This window comes from Lynx rufus, unplaced genomic scaffold (assembly GCF_022079265.1).
Source record: "Lynx rufus isolate CCGP_SWC_20201006 ecotype Redwood Valley unplaced genomic scaffold, mLynRuf1.p SCAF_9, whole genome shotgun sequence".
NCBI classification, from domain to species: domain Eukaryota; kingdom Metazoa; phylum Chordata; class Mammalia; order Carnivora; family Felidae; genus Lynx; species Lynx rufus.
In genome coordinates, this window is record NW_025814897.1 from 79,390,253 (window position 1) to 79,405,087 (window position 14,835).

At 36.1% G+C, this 14,835-nt stretch overlaps 1 pseudogene; it reads left to right on the plus strand.

Annotated features, from left to right (window-relative positions):
- The first annotated feature begins 14,056 nt into the window (after nucleotides 1-14,056).
- On the plus strand, nucleotides 14,057-14,154 carry LOC124506548 (uncharacterized; annotated as a pseudogene).
- Nucleotides 14,155-14,835: the final 681 nt, after the last annotated feature.

Consider the following 14,835-nt stretch of genomic DNA (forward strand, 5'->3'; position numbering starts at 1 on the left):
CAATCCAGACAGAGGGAGGGAGAGAGAGAGAGAGAGAGAGAGAGAGAGGAGAACCATTGGCTCAGTTGTGATCATGTGACATTTGGCTTCACATACCTAGTGTTGCAAGACATCCCTCGTTTATCAAGTTAAAATTTATTAGAAATGTTTGCTCTTCCTGTGGAACACTCACAGAACAAGTTACTCACAATCCAGGGTTTTACTGTATACACATTCAAGGCTTTAAGTGCTACTAACACTAACTTAAGTCGATATGAAATTTATCTGCCTTGAATTCTGCTCCAGAAGTTATCTGCACTTTTTATACTGACATTTACAGTTGTGGAATGTGTATATACAGAAGCTAGAAAACTGTCATGATGAACAATAGAAGTATAAATAAAATGTGGTTTAATGGCTTTTCTAGTTGTTTCTCCTTCCTGCAGACAGCTACTTTGGGTTTTACTTTTCATATATAGAAGTAATTAATTAAAATCATTTTGAAGTATAATTGGCATATTTCTTCCTATTTACCTGTTTTATTTGCCAATTAAAAAAATCAGGGGTGCCTGGGTGGTGAAGTCTGTTAAGAGTCCAACTTTTGACCTCAGCTCAGGTCAAGATCTCATGGTTCCTGAATTCAAGCCCTGCATTGGGCTCTGCATTATTGGTGTGGAGCCTGCTTAGAATCCTGTCTCTCCTTCTCTCTGGCCCTCCCTGCTTATTCTCTCTCTCTCTCTCTCTCTCTCTCTCTCTCTCTTTCCCTCCCTCCCTCCCTCCCTCTCTCTCTCTCTCTCTCTCTCAAAATAATAAACTTAAAATCTTTTTTTTTTAAATCTGGCCTTAAGAAAATATGAGGTTTCAACATAAATAACAATTTAAGAGTAACTGTTGCATTTGCTTCTATTTTAAGGGCTAAGTGGTGTTCCAAGTTAGAAACCACTTGACAAACTCAATCATTTATACTATATTAAAAAAATGATCACCCTTATATTTTTAAAATGGTAGGACAAGACTGTTTTTTAGATTTTTTTTTTTCGAGTCGTTTCAGGCTCATAGCAGAATTGAGGAGAAGGTACAGAGATTTCCCACATACACCTACCCCCATACATGCATAGCCTCCCTATTATCCATATTTTCCACCAGAGTGGTAATTTTGTTATAATTGATGAACCTACATTGACACATCATAATCACCCAAAGTCCATAGTCTACATTACAATTCACTCTTGGTATTGTACATTCTATGGGTTTGAACAAATGTATGAAAACATGTATCTGTTATTATGGTATTTAAGAGAATATTTGCACTGCCCAAAAAATTCTTTATTCTTCTCTCTCCATTCCTCAATTCCTGAAAACAACTTATTTTTTAAATATAATTTATTGTCAAATTGGTTTCCATACAACACCCAGTGTTCATCCCAACAAGTGCCCTCCTCCCTGCCCACCACCCACTTTCCCCTCTCCTCCACCCCCCATCTACCCTTAGTTTGTTCTCAGTCCTTCAGAGTCTCTTATGTTTTAATGTTGCCATGGTTTTTCATGACTCTTCCAAGATGTCGTATAGGAATCATATACTACGTAGCCTTTTCAGATTAGCTTCTTTCCAGATTAGCATTCAAGTTTTTCTTGCAGATTGGCATTTGTGTTTTCTCCACAGTTTTTACGGCTTGATGGCTCCTTTCTTAGCACCGAATAACATTCCATGGTCTGAATGTACCACCGGTTGTTTATCGATTTATCTACCAAAGGACATCTTAGTTTCTAAACTTTGGCGATCATGAATAAAAACCGCTATAAACAGCCATGTGCAGGTTTTTGTTGTACATAAGTCTTCAGCTTCTTTGGCCAAATACTGAGAGGTGTAATTGTCAGATCATATGGTAAGAGTATGTTTAGTTTTGTAAAAAAACTACCAAACGGTCTGCCAAAGTGGCTGTATGGTGCTATCAGCAGAGAATGAGAGTTGCTCTTGATCCGGATCTTTGTCAGCCAGCAGTGTTATCAGTATTCTGGATTTTGGCCACTCTAATAGGTGTGAAGTGCTATCTCCTTGTTTCAGTTTGCTCTTCCCTGCTGGCATATGACAGGGAGCATCTTTTTATATGCTAATATGTCATCTGTATATCTTCTCTGTTAAAGTGACTCAAGTATTTGGCCCATTTTTAAATCTGGGCATTCATTTTCTTATTGTTGAGTTTTAAGAATTTTTGTACATTTTGGATAACATTCATCAGATGCATCTGTTGCAAATACTTATTCCCAGTATGTGGCTTGTCTTCTCATTCCTTTTCATTTGTCTTTCACAGAGCAGAATTTTTTTAAATTTTAACTACGTCTATTATCAATTGTTTCTTCCATGGATTGTGCCTTTGATGCTGTAATCTAAAAACTAATCGCCAAACTCATGGTTATCTGAGTTCTCCTATGGGAGCTTCTATGAGTTTTATAGCTTTGTGTTTTACTTTTGGTCTGTGATACATTTTAAGGTAGTTTTTTGTTTGTTTTGTTTTGCTTTGTTTTTGATGAGTGTAAAGTCTCTAAATATCTAAATTCATCTTTTTTTTTTTTTTGCATGTAGATGTCTAGTTGGCCCAGCACCAACTGTTGAAAAGCCTATCTTTGCGCCATTGGATTGCCAGAGAAAACTTTTAAAATGTTGCTAAAATGTAGTAATAGGTTTTCATCAATTCTAATCAGACTGTGTCTTCTATGGCTACTGAACTGTCAAGCCTTATTGAATAATGACAAAATTCACAGTGTTTTCAATGACTTATAAAAACTAAAATACAAATTGTGCAGGCAGTAATTATGAATTAGAGTGCTAGAACAACAACAACAACAACAACAACAACAACAACAACAATCTGGTTTCTGGGAATATAGAACACACAGCTAAAAATAAGAAAGTTTTCTAGCTCTGGCTGTGCCACTCCTTCACTCTAGTCTTTTTAATAAATGATTTAATCATCCAGAGCTTCATTTTCCTTCTCTGTAAAATAAGAGAAGAGGCTTGACCAAAGGAGTCCTAAAATCTTTCTAAGTATCCAAGTTCTCCCAGTTTGAATGTGTATTCCCTTCTCTCTCTTAGTCTCTGTCTCTCCTCATCTCTTTCCCTTCCTCCTTTTTCTCATCTTATTCTTCTTTCTCTCTTATCCATTCTTTCTTCCAGAGACAGAGAGAGAGAGAGAGAGAGAGAGAGAGAGAGCTTGAGAGAGATACACTATTTCTTATGTAATACAAGGGCTATTTATGTGAAACAGTTAAATTTTGAGGAATTCTGAGCTATAATAAATTTAAAGTAAAGTTCAATCTTTTCATGTAATTGAGGTTTGTTAAGGAAGCATTTCTCTTTAGTGTTTATAAATTATTTCATTACCATAAATTACATAGAAGAACTGATGAAAGACCCAAAACAGAATCTAGTAATTTTAAACACTTAGTGTGATAACTAGATAAAAAGATACACAATGAAACATACACCAACTCTAAAGTATAAAAGCAGTTGTATTAGATTAAATGAGTAGCTTGTTTAAAATATCAGTGTTGATAAACAAGTGCTGAAAATGCATTTATTTTTCATTTCTTTTTAAAATATCAAGATTTAATATATGCATTATTAAAAGTGAACTGGGCTAACACCTGACACCAGTGGATGTCCTGGAAGGACCCTGTTACAACTACCTCTCTTATAGACAAGCTTTGTAGCTGCCATCTAGTCACCCATTTCCTTCAATTTGTATTAAAATTAACTACTTGTGCATTATGCACTTATCTGATACCTTAGACTCTGCCATTCTAAATACTTACCTTTTTTGTTTGGGACATCTCAAGTGTTTGTCAGTTAAGTTAGAGTGGACACACTGGGGGAAGATGGAAATAGTTGTTGTGACACCGAGACAGAGATAGGATAGCAACACGTATTTCCTGAAATTTGTCTGCCTCTCATTCTATATTTAACCCTGGAGTCCTAGTCATTTGGCTGCTTTTTGATGGGTCTAATTCTATGTATAACATATTTTTGTAAGCTAGTCACTATGATTGTTAATTCATTTAGAAGAACCAACAGAAAAGAATTACCATGAAAGGGCTGGTTAAAAGAAGAGAAGTTAACAGGGAGCATGTTGTTAACATAGAAAAAATTCCCAGTAACTAAAGCCAATTTAATATTATTATATGAATGTCATAGACTCTGGGTCTGGAGTTCTCTCTTGTCCAGCAAGAGAGCACATGCAGGATTTAAATGCAAAAGCAGCTGATATCTGGGAGGAGACAAGAGCCCTGAATAAGGGTCCTTGTTCCGTTTTTATTAAGATCAGAAGGCTTACAAGCATGGTGGATGTGCACACAGAGACACTGAAACCATGAACATTAACTCATGGGCGTGAAGGAAGGGTGTTTTGAAGACATGTGGTGTTAGGAGTTTGGGTCAATACAAAACAGAATCCTGGCACTGGGCAGAAGGTTGTTTACAACACACATGAGGAGCTACCTCTGTTTACCTGAACTGGGTTAGGGGACAAGAAAGACAGAGCATGCTACCTCAGGGTCAACAAGGCACCTTTCTTTTGCTAATTAGCTCTGCTCTGGCAACTTCATGCTGCTGAGGTGTAAAGTCCTGTTTTCCTGTTTTTGTCCTTCCTTCCTGTGAAAGCAGCTTTCTGCTATTTCACTAAATTGGAGGATGCTTCCACCCTGAATACCTAATCTTGTTTACCTAATCTTGGATGTTTTTTATCTTGAGATTTCCTATTCCTATCCCTTTGTCTTATACTGGCGGCCTTTTCCCTGTTTACCTATTCTTGTTTACCCAAACTTGGATATGTTCATCCCGTGGCTTTCTAATTCTTTATGCTTTGTTAACCCATTGGTGCAAGCTCGGGGAGTTCCTAAGGTTATTCCCATATGTGAATAGCAAGACAAAGCAATGGAACTTAATAATAATTTCACAGATAGACCAAATTGAATATGGACATTCAGTACAAAATAAATGTGCCACATGAAGTCAGTAGGAAAAAAGATACACAAGTTAACAATCGGGTTTAGAATAACTAGAGAGGCTTATGGAAGATGGATAAAATTTAATCAATTTTTTAAACCATACATGAGAATAAGGACTAAAAAAGGAAATATATCTACTATAAGAATACAAGGACTAGATTTCTTTTTTTTTAATGTTTATTTATTTTTGAGAGAAAGAGCACAAGTGGGGGAGGGGCAGAAAGAGAGGGAGACACAGAATCTGAAGCAGGCTCCAGTCTCTGATTTGTCAGCACAGAGCCCAACATGGGGTTTGAACTCACAGACCACAAGATCATGACCTGAGCCAAAGTTGGACGCTTAACTGACTGAGCCACCCAGGTGCCTGCTATATATATATTTTAAAAGTTTTATTTACTTATTTTGAGAAAGAGAGAGAAAGAGAGAATAAGCAGGGGATAAGCAGATCTAAAGAGGGAGAGAGATAATCCCAAGGAGGCTCCACACTGAGCCTGACATAGGGCTGGATCTCACAGACTTTGAGATCACGCCCTGAGCCGAAATCAAAAGTCAGCCGCTTCACCAACTGAGCCGCCCAGGTGCCATTGGTAGAGATAGAGATAGCTGTCTCTATCTCTGTCTTGGTGTCACTACAACTATCTCCAACTCCCCTCGATGTGTCCACTCTACCTTAAGTGACAATCATGTGAGATGTCACGAGCAAAAAAAGGTAAGGATTTGAAAAGGCAGAGTTTAAGCTATCAGATAAGTGCATAACTTTAACACAAACATAATGAACATATTCTTGCAATTAAGGATGTTTCAGTAACAGGAAAACTATTCAAGCCTTTATTTAATCAGGTTAGATCTGAGGTCTAAGGTTGTCTCTTTGACAAGTAGTTAAGGTATTCTAAGGGGTACTAGAAGGTGAGAGAAATCTCAGAGTAAACATGGGGCACCTCCTCATGTTTTCATCTCAGATTTTATTGGAGGATATTGGTGGTAATGTATTTATAATGAACATACTTAAACCATCCTTTAAGCTCAAATAAACATCTATGCTATATAACAGAATGCAAATTCTCTTAATGATTAAACTTGAGAGTTCAAAAGGAGTCTGTACTTGAGATGGGTAACTTCAGGCTGTGCCCTAAGACTCACGGGAGGGTCTGTCTCCACTTCTGTCTGCTTGCTATTAGCAGTAGTTCAACAGAAAAAATTGGAAAGCACTGCCTTCAGTTCTTATTTCCTTTCCTTCATCTTCTTCTTTCCTCATTTCCATTTCAAAGCAGACCCTTCCAGTTTTTCGATCCCCAGTCTGTGGGAGAAGGGATTTGTACCCTCAATGGATGAACTGCTGAGATGCTGAGACTTTTAACCGAAAAGGCTGTAAGAGCAGGAGTGAGAAGAATGTAACCACTGGAGGAGACACTCCAGCAGCAGAAAAAAAAAAAAAAAAAAAGAGAGAGAGAGAGAGAGAGAGAGAGAGAGAGAGATAAAGATCCTTAAATATTATATTGTGACATATTTATAGAGGGTTTAACTCCAGGTAGAAAGATCATAATCCCTTGTTGACTAATTTAGTTTATAATCAACTGTGACTTTAATGTTTTCAGTGACCTGGGGGCACCTGAGTGGCTCAGTTGGTTGAGAGTCCAACTTCGGCTCAGGTCATGATCTCACAATTCATGAGTTAGAGCCCTGTGCCGTGTGGGCTCTGTGCTGACAGCTCAGAGCCTGGAGCCTGCTTCAGATCTGTGTCTCCCTCTCTCTCTTCCTCTCTCTCTCTCTTAAAAATAAATAAACATTAAAAAAAAATTAAAGTTTCAGTGGCCTGATATTTTTCCCTTGTCCCCTCAGTGCACTTTTCTCAAATGTACTCCAAGCCATAGAAAAGAGAAAGTTTAGATCTTCCCTCCTTTTCCCCCTCCCACAGTCATATCAGAACTTCAGGAAAACGGAGATTTCTTCAAACCACAGGAGTAGCAGTTCATGGGTAATTTGGTTCATGGTGTTTTGGTTTAGAACATAGCAAAGGGAATATTTCCATAAAAAGTAAATCAATAAGTAAATAGCTACCCAAATCAGGTGAGTATTCCGTAAATTCAATAGATAAGAGTAAATTCAGTAAAGTGAGCCTTCTGGAAGGTACCTTGCATATGGGTAGGCATAGATTTCACTCGATTATAACACTTCTGTTTCTACACATTCTTGCCAATCCCTTCTCAATCCAATTTTCCTCCTTGATTGAGAGTAGTGAGGGAACACTGGCTCTCTGCTCATTGTGCTAATTATAAGAAGAAAGATTAAGACCACTGTAGAGCTTTGGAGAACAGTCAGTACAGCTGGAGCTTGTTAAGTGAATTGGAGAGTGGAGGGATATGGGCTATGGTCAGATCATGGCGAGAGAGAAGCAGATGCATCAAGCAGATGTGTAGAAAATGGAATTTACAGTATTGGTAGAAAATGTACGTTTACTAATCCCTTTTTAAGAATATTTTTTATGTGATCTTCAGCATAGGAACATATGCCAACCTCTTTTAACTGTATAATTTTCATTTAAGTAATGTGAATACAGTTGATTCAGAAGAATAGGATCTTATTCTGTATACTTTGAATCTGAATGAGAAAGCAATTACCTTCCTAACAATCCTACATACCACTCCAACACAAGGTTCTTAACTTTTTGGAAGATGATGTGTAGATTTACGCCATACAGAGACCCAGGGGCTAAATTTCATTTTGACTCTAATACACTGAGATGGACTCTGTAGTCTTCTACTGTCATTATATAAATTATTTATAATACCATTATTGTTTATATAGTTTTCCTTTAAAAGAGGTCTCAACATAGAATATTTTTATATGTATATTTTTGTGTGTATGTGTATATCTACACATATATATACATATTCTATGCACATATAGAAATACGACCACATTTATCAGGGAGAAAAAGATTATTTCTTCAGATAATGGACTGTTTTTATCTTTCTAGCTCTAGATCTCGGGAAAGGGCAGTTGGTTAATATATGCTGGATAAATATATGGCTTAGAGGCATAAAATCAAATAGAACATGTAACTGCTCTGTAATTTGCACACTAGCACTGTTTGCAGAGCTCATTAAATGCTTTCTCTATCTCTTACTAGTAAGAATTTTGCAACTTTTTTTCTCTGCTAGTCAATATTTTTCTTATTATTACTTATTATTATCTATTATAGTGAGAGAGGGCATGCAAGCAGGGGAGAGAAGCAGAGGGAGAAAGAAATTTATATATTACTAGTAAGACTTTTGCAACTTTTTTTCCCTTCTATTCAAAATTTTTATTATTTTTTTAAAAAGAAGACATGGTACAAAGTTATGACAATCTTCAAAGTTAAGTATACACACTATTCAAGCTGGCTTTTGTTGAACTATCAAATCACAGAAAATAATAAATACAGTATAATCCAGTGTTACTTTTCTTTATTCATTAAATGGATATTTAAGTGCTTACTGTGTCACTGATCCTGTGATAGTCATGAAAGGTGAAAAGACTAATTTACTCCACTCAATTAGTTTATGGAATAGCAGAGAGAAAATCATGCAAACAAGCCACTTCAGCATAATATCCTGGGGGTGGAGATGTTACCTTACTGGGACTGATTCAAATATAATATAATATAACAAATATAATACAATATAACAGTGAAAACTGACATCTTTGTAATTTTTTTTTGTTTATGGATGTTAATAAGTCTTCTCATTTGATGAATTCTTTTTCTGAGTACTTCAGGAATGTTTTATATAACTTTTCCATTTATGTTTTTAATATTTCTTGTTAAGCTACTTATATGTATTTTATTTTTATTTCTATTTTAAACTGAGCCTCTCTTCCATTATATCTTCTGATATATGTACAGATTAATATATGTACACATGTATATAGGCTATTGATTTTGTATACCAATTTTACTATCATCTACAGTTATGAAAGGAGATTTAACAAAAAAAAATGTTCTTCCTTTCATATTATTACACCTCTGATTATCTATTCCTGTGTTGGTAAATTCTTCCAACACAATGTTTAAAATATTGTGGAAATCGTGGGTATTCTCCTTGAATTCAGTGAGAAATTCTTAATTGCTCATTTAGGTAAGATGCTGCATTTTTGGCAGAGGTATATGCCTTGTTAATATAATTATCTTGTTAAATAATTATCCATAAACTCCCATTTTACTGATTATCTGATGAGTGTTTAATTTTGCTAACATCTTTTCTGAATATATAGAGATGATCATATATTTTTTTTCTTTTGGATCTATTAATATGAAAGAATTTATTACTTGGTATATTTATATCTCAATAGGCTTGTGCTCTGGAATTAAATATACTTGGTCATGATGTATAATTAATTTGTTGCTGGGTTGTGTTCATTAATATTTAACATTTATCAATTTATTTGATATACTTCTGATTTTCTATTTATTATGTCATTTCTTTTAGTTTAACTTTTGTTACTTTAATGAGATTTTGGGAGTGCCTGGGTGGCTCAGTCAGTTAAGCATCGACTCTTGATTTCAGCTCAGGTCTTGATGTCACAGTTTGTGAGAAGAAGCCCCATGTCAGTCTCTGTGTTAAGAACACGGAGACTGCTTAGGATTCTCTCTCTCCCTCTCTCTGCCCTTACCTCTCTCTTTCTCTCTCAAAATAAATAAGTAAACATTCTTTTTTGAAAATGAGGTTTTGGAATTCACCTCATTTACTTTCATATCCATTAACATAGGTATTTTAATGCTATAAATTTTCCTCTGACAATGTTCTAGCTTTATACCATGACTCTGATGTATTTTGTTTCCATTATCACTATCTCAAGAAATTTTGAAATTTAATTTTATATAGATTCTTTGGCTCAACAGTTAATAGCAGGCTTTTATTTTAAATTTAATTTTAAACGGTAGGGAACTTTTACATTTTGTTATGAATTTTTAGTATTATGCTTAAGGTGCAGAGAATGGTGTTTTTATTACTCTTACCCTGGCAATTCATTGGCTTTTAGTGTGGTCTAACATGTACTCAGTTTTTATGCCTAGCCCAATTTTATTTTGAAGGTACATCCTGTATCATCACATTTTAGGGTTTGATTTATGTAAGTTCTTAAATACCTCGTCTGTCTTTGTGAGAGGTATGTTAAAGTTGGATATGATTAGTGTGTGTGGTCCTCCTCTTATTTCTCTTTTCAATAAATTACCCCGTCTACCTGGCTGCCCATATCAAAAAATCCAGGAATCACCCTTAATGCATCTCTTCTCCTCGTCTCCTCTCCACAAGCAGCACATCATGAGATGGGTCACCAAATATGTCTCAAATCTACATCCATATCTTCATTTCCACATTACTACTCCAGATCCTGCACCCATCTTATCTTTCCCGGAACATTGCCTGCCAGCTGATACTAATGGATTCCCTCTTAGTCTACTCAAAACTGGCAGTGAGAACATGCATTGCCTGCCTAAAAATCATCCATGTTAGCTGGTTATGGTCAACTTGAAAAGAAAATTCCTTCCTAGGTTGCACAAGGATGTGCCTATTCACCATCCTCATCTTGCAGTGCTTTCTGCTTCACTCAGGACACATCAGTCCATACTGGCCTTCTAGTTTCTCCAACAAGTACGGGCCTCTTCAACCTCTAGGTCTTTGCAGGTACCTGTCTCTTTAGATGAAATAATCTACACATCACTTTTTACTTGATTAATACAAGTGCTTCCTTTATGCTTCAGCTTAGACATCACTTAGACAAACATGTCTTCCCCATTACATCTCTCTTATCCTTCCTCAATCTTACCTAAATTCTTGAATTTTTCTATCACTGAAATTATCTATTTTTGTAATTGTACTTCCTTTTTTGAGTATTCATATGATGTCCTTTTCTCTACTGGACTATAAATTCCATGAAGGCAGGAAAAGTATCTGGCCGACTTTTGCCATGTTGTATCTAGCATTGTGCTAGTCTCATGATCTTCCATCTGCAAGCTGGATGATTCAAGAAAGCCAGTGGTATAGCTAGGAGGTGTGAGACCCAGAAAGCTGATGGTGTAGATCCTAGTCCACGTCTGAAGGCCTGAGAACCATGAGTACTGAGCGCTTAAGGAGATTGATGTCCTAGTTCTAACAGTCAGTCAGAGAGCAAACTCCACTTTCCTCTGCCTTTTTGTTTTATTCAGGCCCTAGATAGATTCAGTGATGCTCAACCACAACAGAGAGAGCCATTGGTTTTACTCAGTCAACCAATTCTAATGCTAATCTCTTCTGGAAACACCCTGACAGACACACCCACAAAAAAAAAAAAAAAAAAGTGTTTAGCTCTCAGGGCATCTCTTGGAATAGTCAAGTTGACACATAAAATGAACCATTATAATTGCTCAATAAATAATAATAAACACATAAAAAATATTTTCAGTCATTTCACAATAACATAAGCATCTTGACTATAATGCTTTTGACCTTCTAATGAGAGGTGCATTGCAACACATTGAGAATCTAGAAATGGGCTGCATTTGCTTGCTAGGCTAGACTATGCCTTGGTTGAACATCTGGTAACAAAGTAGGACAAGAATCGCTACAGATGCATAATCAACCTCAACTGTGAAAAATATCTCTAGGAAAAACAAAACTTAGCATAATTATTTATATATTAAATCACAAAGGAGAAAACTATTGATTTGGCTTAAATTTATGGCCAAGATATGTCTCCTCAGGTTTTGTTTTGTTTTGTTTTGTTATATTTTATATATCTATATGAGAAACATGGAAACATGTCTAAAAACATCTATGAGTTTCAAATTGTGAACTACTGAACAAACCTAAAACAGTTCTTGTCAGCTAGACTCTAACTGAAAATGTTGTGTGTGTCCAATTAAAAAAATCCAAAAAGGTCATTTTAGTGAAAATATGTCTCTATATGTTCACCATGGCTCTATGTAATCAACTAGACATTACCTCGGAGAACTGAAAATTGTCAAATCACTTAAAATTTCTGAAAGACCTATCAAAATATTCTCCATTTATTTCCTTAAAATATCTGAAGAAGAAGATCCCTAGATCTATCATACAATCATTAAGCTTCAAACAGATCTCACCTTGAACATTCAAGGTCTCCCTAAGCAATTGATTAATAATATTGTGTATAAGTTAGCCATGAAAATGACATGCCCAAGACCCGAATGAAAAGAAGCAGTTCCAGACAAAATAGGACAGAAATATGCTTTTCCTCATTAGTTTTTTTCTTATATGGATACGTGTTTGAGCATCTTGGTTTCTTTCAGACTTCTGTCTTACATCTTTTTAATAAGTATGATAAGTTTTTCCAGGTTTGGTAACCTTCTTATGAGAGTGCAACACTAAATTTTCTGTTATGATTTATGTTATATATGCAGATAAGGAAATAGAAAAGAGAAAGGGAATGAAAAGTCATTAAAATTAAATATTATCAGGATGCCTGGGTGGCTCAGTCAGTTAAGCATCCAACTTTGGCTCAGGTCATGATCTCATGGTTCCTGAGTTCGAACCCTGTGTCAGGTTCTGTGCTGATAACTCAGAGCCTGGAGACTGTCTTGGATTCTGTGACTCCCACTCTCTCTGCCCCTCCCTGACTAGTGCTCTGTCATCTCTGTCTCTCAAAAATAAATAAATATTAAAAAAATTAAAAAAAAATTTTCATGGCCTGTTAATAGGCCAAAGCCTTTTTCCTTAGCCAAAGGCTTATTATTTATTTTTTTTAAACAGCTCATAGATTCATTGATCTTTTCCATTGAGTTTTCTTCTGTTCTGTTTTATTTATTTCTGCTCCGATCCTTGTCATATCCTCTTTAGTGATAATTTTGGGCTTAGTTTTGTTCTATTTTCTATTGTCTTGAGATATGAAGTTAGGTTGTTTACTTGAGAAATTTCATTTTTCTTTCTTTTTTAATGTTTATTCATTTTTGAGAGAGGGAGAGAGAGAGAGCACAAGTAGGGGAGGGGCAGAGAGAGAGAGAGAGAGAGAGAGAGATGGAGATACAGAATGTGAAGCAGTCTTCAGGCTCTGAGCTGTCAGTGCAGAGCCTGAAGTAGGGCTTGAATGCAAGAACAATGAGATCATTACATGAGCCGAAGTTGGACACTCAATAGACTGAGCCACCCAGGCGCCCCTCATTTTTCTTAATGTTGGCATATATAGCTATAAATTTCCCTCTTAGAACTGCTGTAGCTGCACTGAAATAAAATCAGAAATGAAAGAGGGGACATTACAACTGATAGGTACCACAGAAGCACAAAATATTGTTGAGAATTGTTACCATAAAAGAATGTTGAATTTTGTAAAAATCTATTTTTCTGAGTTTATTGAAATATCACATGGCTTTATCCTTCATTTTATTCCCGTGGTATATCACATTTATTGATCTGTATATGCTGTACTATCCCATATCACAGGGATAAATTCCATTTGTTCATGGTGTATGATGATTTTACTGTGTTGCTTAATTGGGTTGCAAATATTTTGTTGAGATTTTTCATCAAAGATATTGACCTGTAGTTTTCTTTTCTAGTGGTATCCTCATCTGGCTTTAATATAAAAGTAAGACTAGCCTTAAAAAATGAGTCTGGAATGCTCTGCTCTTCAACTTTTATTGTGAGAGTTAGAAAAAGATTAGTTAAGTTTTTAAATGTTTGCAAAAAATCACCAGTGAAACCATTTGCTTTTTGGCTTTCTTTGTTGGGAAGTATTTGATAATTAATTCAATCCCCTTACTCATTATCAGTCTGTTCAGATTTTATATTTACATATGAGTCTTGGTTAAGTTGTATGTTTCTGGAAATTTATCATATTTAATCTGAATTCCTGCATCTTTATTGGTTTAAAGAAAGATGAATCACAAAAGAAAAATAAAAGGAAAATTGTTTAAAGGAAAACTAAAATGAAAATACAGTAAAACCTTGGGTTGCGAGTAACTTATTGCATAAGCATTCTGCAAGAAGAGAAAACATTTCTAATAAATTTCAAGTTGATAAACAATGTCTTGCAATAAGAGTAGCAGGTGTTGCCAAATGTCACATGATCATAACTGCGCCAGTGCTCACTTTCAGCAGCAATGTACTAAAACTGGAACGATACAGAGGTTAGCCCCTGTGCAAGGATGACACACAAATTCATGAAGCTTCCATGTTAAAAAAAAAAAAAAAGAATTAAGCCAATGGTTCTTCTCTCTCTCTCTCTCTGTCTCTCTCTCTCTATGCGGGATTGTGGGTGATCATCTCCCATGCTCGGATGCTCAATCTCAGGCCACGGTCTGGCAGAATCAGTCACTTGGAAGGTGCCCACGACTGGCACTGGTGTATTTTTTGTCACTTCAAAGCACCTATGGACAGTCCTTTGTTTTCCATACAAGAGTAAGCTTAGGAATGTTTGCTTCATTCTAGGTCAGGCTGCCTGCAGATATAGACCCTTCCTCTGCTACCTTATTGCCAGGTACATTGAATACAGTATATGACAAGAGTTTAGTAATACTGCACTGCAGTCAACATCCATGCAAACGTATACAATGGCCCCCATGCAGAAAAGGTTGAAAAGAAAGGTAGTAAGAAGGAGATGGTTAGGATGGAAGTTAAGAAGGAAATTACCAAAGGGCACCTGGGTGGCTCAGTTGGTTGAGCATCTGTCTTCGGCTCAGGTCATGATCTCACAGCTTGTGAGTTCAAGCCCCTGAGAGCTCAGAGCCTGGAGCCTGCTTCAGATTCTGTGTCTCTCTCTCTGCCCCTCCCTGGCTCATGCTTGCTCTTTCTCTCTCTCTCTCTCTAAAATAAATAACCTTAAAAAATTTTAAAAAGAAGGAAATTGTGGAGAAGTATGAAG